This window comes from Carettochelys insculpta, chromosome 4, assembly GCF_033958435.1.
Source record: "Carettochelys insculpta isolate YL-2023 chromosome 4, ASM3395843v1, whole genome shotgun sequence".
NCBI classification, from domain to species: domain Eukaryota; kingdom Metazoa; phylum Chordata; order Testudines; family Carettochelyidae; genus Carettochelys; species Carettochelys insculpta.
Window position 1 is genome coordinate 29,226,570 of NC_134140.1, and position 13,181 is coordinate 29,239,750.

At 44.1% G+C, this 13,181-nt stretch overlaps 1 long non-coding RNA gene across 1 annotated transcript; it reads right to left on the minus strand.

The window, feature by feature from the left end:
* Positions 1-505: 505 nt before the first annotated feature.
* Positions 506-9,430, minus strand: LOC142012405 (uncharacterized). Its single transcript, XR_012645337.1, has 3 exons — positions 9,357-9,430; positions 5,605-5,769; positions 506-919 (listed from the first exon to the last, which is right to left on the minus strand). It is a non-coding gene; the product is annotated as an uncharacterized LOC142012405 (long non-coding RNA).
* Positions 9,431-13,181: the final 3,751 nt, after the last annotated feature.

The window sequence follows — 13,181 nt, forward strand, 5'->3', positions numbered from 1 at the left end:
TGTGACCCCTGGCTATGAGTTTATGACCCCTGCCTTTCTCCATACACACACCCCGTCCGCTTGTGATTTGTCAGCTGACTAATTAGATTGGTTGAGAGCTCAGCATTTATGGGCATTTGAAAGTAATACAATTTTCTGTAACATATAATATGCACATCTAAATCTGCCGGTACATTACTAGAATTAATTTTTGGCCTAGGTGGAACAAAAGTCATCCTGGGGTGCTTTAACCTCACAAAAATGTGCTCATTATTGATGTAGGTCAGAGGCAAGCTGAAAAACATGCTGTGAAATCCAGCTGATAGGGAGCTTAATCATTTATTTTTTTTTCCTTTGAATCTTTTCATTCATTCCATCTGGTTCTAAAGCACTTGGAACACAGCAACAGGATTACAAAACTGAAAACAAACCTCTGCCAGCAGTAGAACCAGATCAGCAGACAGAGGACAATAGCTTTTTTCATTCCAAAAGCTACTAAGCACTGTAGAGTGTCATGGATGTTTTCAATGGTTTTTCTTTCCTGATCAAGTTATAAAACAACATTTACTGACACCCAGGATAATTCACTTATCTGGCTTTTTTGGGGACTGGAAAATGATTGAAGTTTTGGTCATGAGTGATGACAGTGGACTACAACTATTGAAACGAGTATAACTGCAGAACGGAAAATAAAGCAGCATTGAACCTGTCTATATAAACCCAAGCATCAGGTCCATTAACTACATTGCACTGCATGTTGGTTTATTACCATGGTCACTTGTGCCTTATGATCTGCTTTAACACCTGCGTTCCATGGATATCTTGGTATTTTTTATGAAGCACGATGAATATAGGCCAGATGGTGACTCCAGCAGGATGCATTTCACATAGCATTTCCATGCCCTGTACAGTTCCCCATAAAGGAATCCTGAATGTCATGCTAAACCAAAGCAAACAAAGAAAGATGCAACAGTAAATGTGAGATTAACTACCTCAGTGATATTTCACAGATGATCAAATGACAGCTAGGTCCTAAGACTTAACACTCAGATCTTGCCAGCAAATCTACTGTCTCCCCATAGCACAGTGACATCACTGGTGTATCTATTTCATATTCCATGGGGAGAAGGCCAAACAAGACTGGTGCTGAAATACAACTCCATGGAAAACTGTGTCAATGTCACTTCAAAAACACATAACACAGATGACTTGGTCTTTTTTTAAGCAAAATCTTTGACTTCATGTCCATAATACAGGTTAGTTAATATACAACTTATATCCAGCACTGCAGAATTCCTACTACAACAATTTACTACTTACACTTAAGCTTCTTCAGCACTCATACATCCAAAAAATAGCAAATATATATGATCCTTTGCATACTTAGGATATGCGGCAAGCAATACAAATTTACTTCTTTGTTACATAGCTTACAATGACAATGGATTGATAACCCATATTACAAACCATCAGCATTCCTTACTACAATGATATAAGGGTAGGTCAGAAATCCAGTATTATAAAAATAGAATAAACCCCTTATAAATGATTACATTTTCTATAGGTAATTAACACTTAAAATCAAAACCATACAAATTAGAATACACAGAACCAGGTTGGACAAACATCCACCAGAAATGATCTAATTTTACTTGATCCTGCCTCAGTATGGGGGACTGGATTTGATGACTTCACAAGGTCCCATCAAGCCATACCTGTCTATGATTCTGCAGTTTCCCTCGGAACTCTGTCATGCAACAGAAGGCCTAGTGAAGGCTGTCCGGTGTCCGCTGGGTGGCTGTGTTTACATATAGTTCATTTCCTTAGGGTGAGGACTGCACAGAATCACAGAATCACAGGGCTGGAAGGGACCTCAGGAGGTCATCTAGTCCAGCCCCCTGCTTTGAGCAGAATCAACCCCCCACTAAGCCATCCCAGCCAGGACCTTGTCCAGCCGGGACTTAAAAACCTCAAGGGATGGAGAATCCACCACCTCTCTAGGTAACACATTCCAATGCTTCACCATCCTCCTGGTGAAGTAGTTTTTCCTAATATCTAACCTACACCTCTCCCTCTTCAGACCATTACTCCTTGTTCTGCCACCTAACACCACTGAGAACAGTTTCCCACCCTCCTCTTTAGAGCTCCCTTTCAGGAATTTGAAGGCTGCTATTAAATCACCCCTAAGTCATGTCTTCTGTAAACTAAACAAGGCCCAATCCCTCAGCCTATCCTCGTAGGTCTTGTGCTCCAGCCCCTTAATCATTTTTGTTGCCCTCTGCAGAACCTGCTCCACCAAACTCACATCCTTTTTATACTGGGGAGCCCAAAACTGGACACAGTATTCAACATATGGCCTCACCAGGGCTGAATAGAGGGGAATAACTACTTCTCTAGATCTGCTGGAAATGCTCCTCCTAATGCACCCTAGTATGTTGTTAAGCACTCTTAGCTACAAGGGCACACTGTTTACTCATATCCAGCCTTTCATCCACCATAACCCCTAGGTCCCTTTCCATAGTACTGCTGCTGAGCCAGTCGGTCCCCAGCCTGTAACAATGCTTGGGATTCTTCTGCCCCAGGTGCAGGACTCTATGCTTCTCCTTATTGAACTGCATCACATTTCTTTTGGCCCAGTCCTCCAATTTATCCAGGTCCCTCTGGTTTTGAGATTGACAGAGGTTGTGGAAGGAGATAATGTGTGCAGCAGTCCAGCGTTGTTTTATATTTCTGTTTGTGATTTTAAGTTGGGCTCTATTTAGCATAGTAGCTTAAATGTTAATAAAGTTGTATGAAGAGAGGTAAGAAGCTATTTGATTCTAATCTACAGAGGGGCTTATGCTGCTCTCTTTGTCATAGTCTCTGAGCGCCTTTCAGTGTGCAGTAAACAATAGAACTAATGTTTGTTTCTTTTACAATCAGTCTCTTGAGGGAGAAGTTTGTGTGCATTGGAGTGTTTTGTTTTGGTACATTTTGAGTTAGTTTGTTAAATGTACTTGCTGCTTCATGCTTATGTAAAAGAAGGCCAGGTGGAAAAAAATGCTCCTTAGTCTTGGAAGGGTGAGATTTGTGATGGCCCTTAGTCCCTGTTGAAGTTCACTGCAGAGTCTCAGAATGACCCTTGTTAAAGCTCTTTCTTGCAGAGATGACCTCTACTGTGATGGTAGAAAGTACCATTGTATTCAAGGACCGAACCTGTTGACCAAGATCTTTGGTTGCAAAGGGGTACAAGCCCAATAAAAGCTTTATATATGAGCAATTCAGTTTTCAAACACACAGATGCCCAGGGCAATAATGCAGATAGCACAGTACAAGATATATAATCATTTCTCTCAGCCTATGTGGTCTGTTTAGTTACCCCACTGAGGAAGACAAGTAGCAGCAACAGAAGGCTGGGCATAAAAAGGACAGCATTAATCTACTTTGCTCAGTAATAAAATCCTGGGTAAGGATGTCTGCATTATTCATAGGCAGCGAGTGCCTCATCCAGACAATATTAAATGGAAGAAAGCTGAGCTTGCAGCACTTGCAATCTGCTTTCACAATTGCAGAGCTCAGAGTTCAAGATGATAACCTCATTGTTCTCAATAGAATCAGTCAGCACCACATCTGATCTATGAAAATGAGAGGCCAAAGAAGTTTTAACCCCCTAAGTTGTTCTTCTATAGAAGAACACTGACTCACTCTTGGAGGAATGCTGGCAAATCCAAGACTAAATAGCAGTAAGACGATTTGATAGTATGGAGACAATTTATAAAAGATAGCTAGGCACAGTGTCATCTGTTCAGCAACCCACCCCCAGCTCACAATGTTTAATGGTGCTACCCAAATGGCAGCATATATACTCTTAACTGGAAATTGAAGCCAAAAGAGAATCATAAGGGATGCCACAAACAATTGTAAGGTACATCTTTTATTTCTTCAGAAATGTTTGAGGGACACGAAGAATTCAAACCACTCACTAGTATTACCTTGGAGAAATTACTTCATTATTATTTATATTGCAGGAGCACTTAGTGGGGCTCTTCAAGACCAGTCCCCATTGCCTTTGGGATTGTACAAAAGGATAATAGAAGATGCCTTCCATTTGGAAGAATTTGCAATCTGCGTTGAGCAAGACACAAAGTGGATGCAGCAAACAACCAGAAGGAATAGCAACAAGATGAGAGAAACGAGAAGGGGCACATGTATCACAGCTAGATAGTTTCAGATTGATTAGCTTGTGAGTGTGTGTGTGTTAACTGATTATATGATCTTTACAAAGGCTTTAAATTGTCAGTGAGACAGCAAATGAATAAAAGGGGTGCAATCTAAGTATAGCTAGAATATGGAGTTGGCTGGAGTGGGGCAGGTGCATTGCAACTTGACTGGAAAATTGATGAACTTTGAAAATGGAGCTGCACAGCCCTGGAGCCCAAATACAGTTATTTTCTTAAGTTATGTGCCTGATTAAAAACCTCTATTGAAGTGTCCTAAGTTCTCTTGACTCCTCTCCTGGGGATGTGGTGGTGAGCTACAACACAGATTGAAGAAGTTGTGGGAAGAGATAGCAGTGGAAATGACTAAACTGCAGTGAGTCCCTGTTGACCAGCACCTTAATTGAGCTATACATCACTATGCTATAAATCACTGTGGGTTAGTTGGTGGTGCGCTCCAGCTGCAGCCAGACATACCTGAGGACTGGAGACAAAACTGCTAACAGGTATTTTGAGTACTGCTACTGGCAAAGCCGAACTGAGTGGAGTTTGGTGGATGGGTGACTGTTATTTGTGGTGACGTATCAGAAAGATAGCTTCTCGCCAGTGCGTAGTCCCAATTTAGATGTACAATTGCTATAGAACTGGGCGAGTATTTTACTCGTCATCTGTATCTACAGTTTATTGCTGTATTTTCAAATTTATAACTATGTTCCTTTTCTTCTAATGCAGGTGCCCTCCTTTGTACACAATCATGGGAGTGGGAAATTTCCACCTGTTAAGATCACCTAAGGCAGGATGCATTTAGTTTTCCTAGATTTCTGGATGGGTGTGGTGGAGGGGCTGAGCCCAATTTAGTTATTTTATAAAAAGACACCTTAGCTGTACTGAACCAGGCCCTTTGTGTGCCATTAACCACGTGGCAGAAGGATTACCTGAAGGAGGAAATGGTTATGAATTAATTCAAGGAGAGCATTCCATAAATAACAGGCAGTTTATGGTCATAGTGACAGTTCCCTATTGCACAGGAGTGTTTGCAACTTTGCTTGTGTTAATAAAGTGCTTTGAGAGTGTTCCTGTGCTATAAAAATGCAAGCTACTATTACTGTTGTATGTTACTAAGATGACCCTCATAATCAAAAATCAGAACCACTTTTGAGGTGACATCATCAGAAGCACAATAACAATAACAACAAAAAACCTGGGTAGCCACTTTCCTGGTCACTGCCCTAGTATGAGGTTGTTCAAGGTTGGGGAATCCTGCTTTATCACTTTTTTTGTTAACACAACTTTGAGAAACTGGGCCTGATGCTCCACCAGGTGCTCTGCTTTGTGTGTCAGAATGTGTTTATCTCAGATCATACCCTCTCTGATAAACCATTAGGAACAATGTTTTAATCTATAAAGAGAGAGCCATCTCTCTGCTCACCTGCTGTGTGTGCTCCCAGGTTCAGTCAGTGCTGACACCTCCTGCTGGGAGGACAGAGGGTATCCTGGCGGGAACGAGGAAGTTCTTGCAACATGCCACAGTTTGTACTGCACAACTTGTAGTTCCCACGGCTGCTGTTGAAGCACACTGGACCTTGGACTGCACCTGCAGAGGACAAAGGTACACTTTGTAACAAATATGTTATGTGCTGGAGTCACAACTGCCACCCTGGGCCAACAGCAGCAACATGCGCTGCTTCTCAGAATGGAGGATTTTACTGGACAAGTATATCGTGGTGCCAGTGGAACTTCAGGAAGGATTTGGGCTTAACTGGCCCTTGACATCCACGCAGAGAATTCCTGGGAGCCTCAGGTGCTCCAGGCATTGACTCTTTAGTTAATAAGAAATGGAGCATCTGGTTTAGAAGGAAATTGGTGGAATATTATGAACAGGAAGTTGGCCAAGGAAGCTCTCTGGCTGTCACAGCCTGGAGGAACTCACAGGAGGTAGAATACACCTCAGTAGGGACAGACATTCCATGAGGGCTTAGCAATGACAGAGACAGAGAACTGTCACAGTTGCTGGAGCAGGGAGACAGTGGAGTGCTCCAGCAAGGGCTAGTCTACTCTACCTGACCAACAGGAAGTGATCAGTCAAGAAGGAATATAGATGTCTAGTATAGGTATGATAAACCGACAGCCAAGAGCTCTCCCATCAAATCCAGTACTCCACTGGAATGAGATGTGGAGGCGGAGTTGATAGGAGAACGTTAGCTGTCTGCTTACCCCAGCATGCATCTAAGTACACTGACTTAGCTACTTTATTCACATAAGCCCTGGTAGAATAGATCAAGCCTCAGTCTTAACTGCTGGGGGAGTGGAGATGAGCCATGAAGCCTGGAGGCCTATGAACTCCACTCAGACTATGAAGCATCCCTGGCAGCAGATCTTAGGGATTAAGTGGTTCAGGACCCAAGCATCTGGCGTCTGTTGCTAGGAGGGACATAACTTTCTTCAAGAAATAACTGGAAGAAAGATCAGTTTCCAGCTCCCTGAGTAGATATAGCTTGAGCATAGGAAGACTAGGAATTTCTGCTGTGCAATATAGCCTATGCTTTTCTTTCCCCTGACCCCAGTCACTCTTGTTAAAAGCCTGTGTGATATCCTTATGTCCATCTGGAAGAAAGAGGCATGCATTTTTAAAAGGCAGGCAGCAAGATGATGAGGAGAGAAAGGGATGTTGTGTGGAAGAAGGAATTATAGGAAGTATTTTAAATGTGACCAACAGGAAGGAAGTTCAAATTAAAATGAAAGCCTTTTAGTGCTTTTCTCCTCTAAGCACCTGTTTCTGTTGAGGGGTTCACTTCAGGGAGCTGCTGAGGTTAGAAAAGCAGACATGGTGCCATCTGGTGGAGGAAGAATTAATTCAACTAGGTGACTGGAAATATGGTCTAGTATTAATTTATACAGCAATTACTATTGTTCAGGATATTCACTATTTATACTGAAGAAAGATTCTGTGTGCTGAAACCCAATAACATTGTACCAATTAGCCTTCTGTGGATTCTGCTGAGGTTCATGGCAAAACTCCCTTTCACTTCAGTAAGAAAAGGACTAAGCCCAATGTCAATAAAAGTACATTTATGACACTGTTCTCAGGAACTGAGTTGTAGAAATAATCTTCTGACTAGAGGTATAAGGCAGTATTTGGCCTGTGAATTATTGAGCATCCCACTCATATTTTCCTTTGCAGATAATCTGTCATTTAGAAAAATCCTTAAACAAAGTTAAGGAAATCAATCAAAGTAGAAATGGCAGGCCAGAGAAAATACCCAAGCAGAAGATTAATGGACAGACGTGTAAATATCTACATATTCCATTTCCAACAAAATAACAGGATTTTGTGGGTTTCTGAATAATTACTTCTCACTTTACATTTTCTGAAAAAAGATGGAGGGTTCTTTCATAGGCTGGACGTATTGATTCAGCAATAAAAATGATAAAAGTTTTTCACAGAAATTCACAAATCATGTTTTTTCCCTCACCCCATCTCCTGGGGGTGCTTAACCATACCAAGATTTCAACCAGAAGCTGAGGTTGAAGCCAAGGATCAAATTTTAGATTTTGAAATAAATGAAAATTACTCTTTGAAAATACATTCCTGCAAGGCTGTTAACTGTTTGACATGGCTTTCTTAACAGGAGCTGTAGACTTATCCTGCCCTTATTTCTTCCTCATACCCTTTCTCGAAGATGCAATTTGAAGGCAGCTTTCCTGAGCTGTTAGGTGGCCTGTCTGATGCAATGCAGACACAGCATTTTTAAGTATGTTATAACCTGGAAGAATGGTGCCTTTCAAAAATACCAATTCAGTGTCAGGATTGCATCATGGAAACGCAAGATTATTTAAACAGAAACCATGGTACAAGCAGAAGATACTTCAAAAATACAGCTTTAAAGTGCTCCTGCTGAAGTTGGTCTTTCACAGACCTTTCAAAATCTGAAATATTTTGATGCCTGTTGTCTTTGCGGAAATACACTAAAAGGAGAAAGGAAGTGATAGGATCTGGGTGAAAGTAGGGAAAAGGAAGGAGGGTACAACTTTTAGTACAGGTTGAAACTCTCTAACCTGGAACTCTCTTTTCCAGAAATGTCCATATTCCAGCATGATTTTATTCAGCCAGATGACCACTTATCGGTTTGGCCAAATTTCCCGTGGTCCCATGAAGTTTGTTTATAGCCCCCAGCCCTAGCTCACAGAGTTCAGTGCTGTTATTTAGCTGCTGTAATTTGCCACTACATGGCTATGTCTACACTTTGCAAAAACTTCAAAATGGCCATGCTAGTGGCCAAATCGGAGACTACTAGAAAGAGGAGTTCAACGTTTGCAGGGTCCTTTAGAAAAGGACCCCCGTGTACACGAGCTGTGAGCGGTTGCAATGTGGCACTTTCAAAGCGCTGTGGCCGGCAGCATGCTAATGAGGCACTGAATATTGATTTCAGCGCCTCATTAGTATTCTCCAATTTAGCAATTAGCATGGCCATTTTGAAATTTTGGCAGTGTAGACACGGCCCCTGTGTTCTAAGAGCCCAGTAAGCAGCTACAGTGTTGATAATGTGCTAGACAATATTGACCTCCCATGATCTGGTGATTTCTCTCATCCAGCACTGGTCAGGTCCCGAGGGTGCTGGACAAAGAAGTTCAGCCTGTAGAACAAGTGTTCTGCTTGGCTGGGGCAAGTAGATCTCTCCAGAACAGCTCTCCTTGCTTGACTGGAAACTTCTGCACCTAGTGTTTTATCAACTTTAACCACGGTATTTAAGGAGCTGCTCAGCACAGTAAAGGTAACGAGGGCCAGGTAAGGAAATTGCATGACCAGCTCCCAGTAAGAGAAGACCTAGAGCAGGCAATAGGTTTTGATTGCAGGGGGAGGGTGCATTCCAAGAAAGTGGTTGATGTCTGCACTCTTCCTAATACAAATGGAGGATGTGCAGGGTCTGGGGTGGTGGTTGGGCACAGAAGGGAGCTTGGGGTAAGGGACTGGAGTGCAGGGGTTTAGGCTGTGACCTAGGGCAGGCGATTGGGGTGCAGGGTAAGACGGGGGTATGGGTACAGGAGAGGGGCAGAAGGTTTGGGTTATGTGGGGCATGGGGGGGCAGAGGGTTTGGATTACGTGGGGTATGGGAGCAGAATAGAGGCAGAGGATTAGGAGAAGGGAGGATGCCAGAGACAGGGTCTGGCTGGGAGACTTACCTGGGCAACTTCCAGCCAGCAGCCCAGCAGGTTTCTTAGGTGGGCTGTCTGCCCGCCCAGCCATGCCAGGGGACATGTGCTTTCTGACTAGCTAGGAGCCTGAGGGGAGGGGGAGGAGTGCTTTGCACCCTGGCTGTGCTTCAAACAGGAATCTTCCACTGGCTGGTTTCTGGCCAGACACCAGCTAGTGAGAGAGTACGGGGGGTGAGGGCAGCATGTGAGCCTTCTCTTCCCTCCCCCGGCACTCTCTCCATGCTCACAGCTGTTAGAAAACAAACAAGGCCCCACAGCTGCTTTTCTGGGAGGTGTGTCGGGGCAGTGCAGTCACAGAGCTTGTCTGAGGCTCCCCGCTTCATCCACGGGCTGGGTACAGCAGCTAGGGAGGCTGGATGTGGCCCATGAGCTGCATTTTGCCCGGCCCTGAAGAGACTGGTTCCGGACAGACGCAGGGAGCGGGAGAGAGGCTCCAGCTAGGCTGCAGGCCTTGATGGAAGGGTGCAAGGGTCATGGAGAAGTGGCCCAGGGAATAGAAGAGGGAGAGAAGTGAGGGGCAGGACAAGCCTGTTGTCAGAAAGTCCGTGGGCCAGGACCCAGAGTAGTGGGTGGCCTGAGTCCTTTTCCCTTCCCCCTTGCACTGCCCCTAGCCACACCGAGGAGTGGCTGTTACAGACTGTGGCTTTCCCCTGCAGTGAGGGGCTACTCTAAGGCTGCAGCTGGCCACAGTGGTAGGTGCACAGACTCAGGACCGCTGATACCCCCGGAAACGGGTGAGACCAGTGAAGTGGGCACTGCCTGAGAGCGTGTACTCAAGAGGTGCCATAATCCAGGGAGCAGCGTGGGTCCAGAGCAGCATGGAGAGAAAGAGAGAGATGAGTGATACACCAGCCAAGAGGGAGGCCCTGCTGAGGATAAGAATTAATTCTCAAGGGACCAGCAGGAGGCACCACAGTGGTGAGTCATGCCCTGTTACTCTCAAGAAGAACCCTGACTAATTCCCTTGCGAGTTAAGTGCCTAAATCCCTTTAAAAATCTGGCCTTAGCTCCCTTGGTAACCCTGTAAATGAGCGGAAGAGTGAGTCTTTGCCTGCACACACACACTATACCGCCAGCGAGAGTTAACCTAATATTCTTCCAGTGTTTAGACGTCTGAATGTGACCTCAAATTAAAGCTGGGAACTTTCTGACTGCAGAAAACAAAGCACCCTTGTCCTGTCCTTCCCAAGGACTCACCCTGGTTCACTCCATTCCCCCCACCCTCTGTTGCTCGCTCATCTTCAGTGGGCTGGAGCAAGGAGTTGTGTGAGCAGGGAATATGGAAAGAGGGCTCTGGTTGGGAGTTTGGTGCATAGTGGGGCTCAGTCCTGGGGCCTTTCCCACCCCCCTCTGGCTGCATTTGCCTTTGGGCCAAATCCCTTCCAGTGCTTTTTTCTTTGCCAGTACTTGACCGGCACTTCAGCAACCCCAGCTGTGGAATTGGCTGGGGGTGGGGAAGGAGGAGCCAGCTGAGTACTGGCTCTTCGTCATTGGCCTGCTAAACCCAGGGTTGTGAGCTTAATCCTTGAGGGGGCCATTTAGGCATCTAGGGCAAATAGATTTAAAAAAGAGAGGATGGTGCTTGGTCCTGCCACAAGGGTAGGGGACTGGACTTGATGACCTCCTAAGGTCCCTTCCAGTTCTATGAGATGTGTGTGTATCTTTTTTTTTTTTTTTTTTACACAAAAGACACTGGTCCTTCCCATGTGTTTCGTCTCCGTAGGTTTGTGAATGCCTGTATAGGTTTGATTTTAACAATTGCCTCTGTCTGCCCCTTTGCCTTCCCTGGTCAGCGGAACTAATGGGTTCAAATACCAGCCAACCATTCAAAGATAAAACAATTAAAACAGAGAGAAATGGGATGGGGGTAAACCCATATGCAAATAGAGGTTGGTATTTTCCCCATCCGCCTCTATGAAAAGCTGCAATGATCTGTTTCTGCCACTATGTGCTGCTGTGGGAAGCTGAAAAGGAGCAGCACTCAAACCCTCAGACATGCTTCCAGTATGGTGTCCTGCAGGGACAATGCTGGCTTCTGCGGTCCAGAGGAGAGGCAGAAATGGAATGTGTGCTCTTCGGCTAAGAACACCCCCGGGTGCTAGTGCAACACAAGGGACTAGAAAGTGGTGGTGCGGGGGGGACCTGTTATGCAGCATGCAGCTCCAGTTGCCTTCCGCCTTTCTTTCCCATGGCATTAGAGGAGCCGTCTGGATTAACCATTTAATGACTGTTCTCCTTGGCTCAGACTTCCCTGGCATTTGTCTCCATATGACCAAAGAGCACTTGTCTCAGAATGTATGAGACATAAAATAAAAAGTTCCAGATTCATAGAATGGCCCTTTGTTATTCTGCTGACGTCAGTGGTACACCAGGGAGGTACTGGTGTCCTGTGAACTAGGAACTAGGTTTACTAATACACAATTTAATTAAAGGTTAACTGTCCCTGATGATGAAATTCATCTTCCTGCAGTTTGTGCCCCATGGTATATCTGATTTGGAGAAGCTGCTGGAGGAGGCAGTAGTTGGAAGAAGACTGCTGTTCTCCATAGGCCAGCACAGAGAGAGGTGTTGGATTGGGCAGGAGATAAGTCAGGGGATTCCACATTACACCCAGGAGTACAGGATTCTTTGGCCTTAATACCCTGGGTAAATGGTACAGACAAGTTAGCATGTAAAAGAGCATTTCTTCCAGTGTTCCTTATTTTCACCTTCATGATGTACAAGCATAACTCAGGCTTTTGGTGAATGGTTCGACCCATTAATTTAAAATCAAAATACTGTAGTTGTGGATACTTCTACTAAACAAACATTTAAAATTTTTATGTCCTAGAAGGCATGCATTTGTTTCAGTAAGGGGCAGTTGGAAATAGCTGTGCATCTGGGGCTAAATTACCAGATTCACACTGCCTAAAATGCTCCTTCAGAACAGGTGCTGGATTCAGTTCCTGCCAACTTTAAAATGCCCTTCAGTGCCTGAAAGGAAGAATGTATTTGAAATTGAGTGGGTCCTAGGGAAAGGAAGGTGTTTCCTCCACTCATTTGTAAGTTATAGTCTGCACCTTGTGGAGTTGTAGTAAATCTGAAAAGGGATAGCAAAGTGCTACCATTCTGACTTGCTCGTGCCTTCTACCTCCTTCTGATCTGTTTTGCACAGATCTAGTTGGCTCCACAAGGTGCAAGGTACTGGAGAAACATGTTCTGGGTGTGCCTGGCAGGCTTTGCAATAGCAGAACAAAAATATTCTAGGGTCCCACATAAATGAGTATCTTATTTTTAATCCCGAGCCAAACAGAGGATGATCAGATTAAAATGATATTTAGGTACTCCCTTCTCATAGAAAGTGTTAATTGGATTAATACAGCCATAACATAAGATCAGATGTACCAGTTAGTGCCACATTCACAGCTCCATTTACAATAAAGAGGTGTAAATGTGAACATGTTCTCCTTCAAAGGATACCAGTATAATCCTTTTTTATACGTTTTCTCTTCCATCTATGAATGTTTTGGGGCTGGGGAGTCTCAACTATTTTCTTTTGGTGCCGAAAATGTTTTGGTGTATTTTGTGTCATTCATTCCATTGTACAGCAGGGTTTACTCTTGGGTTCACCCTAAATATACACATCTGATAGACTATCCGGGAGAAATAAGTCTTTGTGTTGTGTTAGAGCCACAAAAAGTCCTACAGGAGAATAGTAACAGAGAGATAGCCATGCTAGTCTTTATACTATCAAAATAAAAAAGCAGTCCAGTAGCGCTTTAAAGACTAACAAAATAATTTATTAGGTGATGA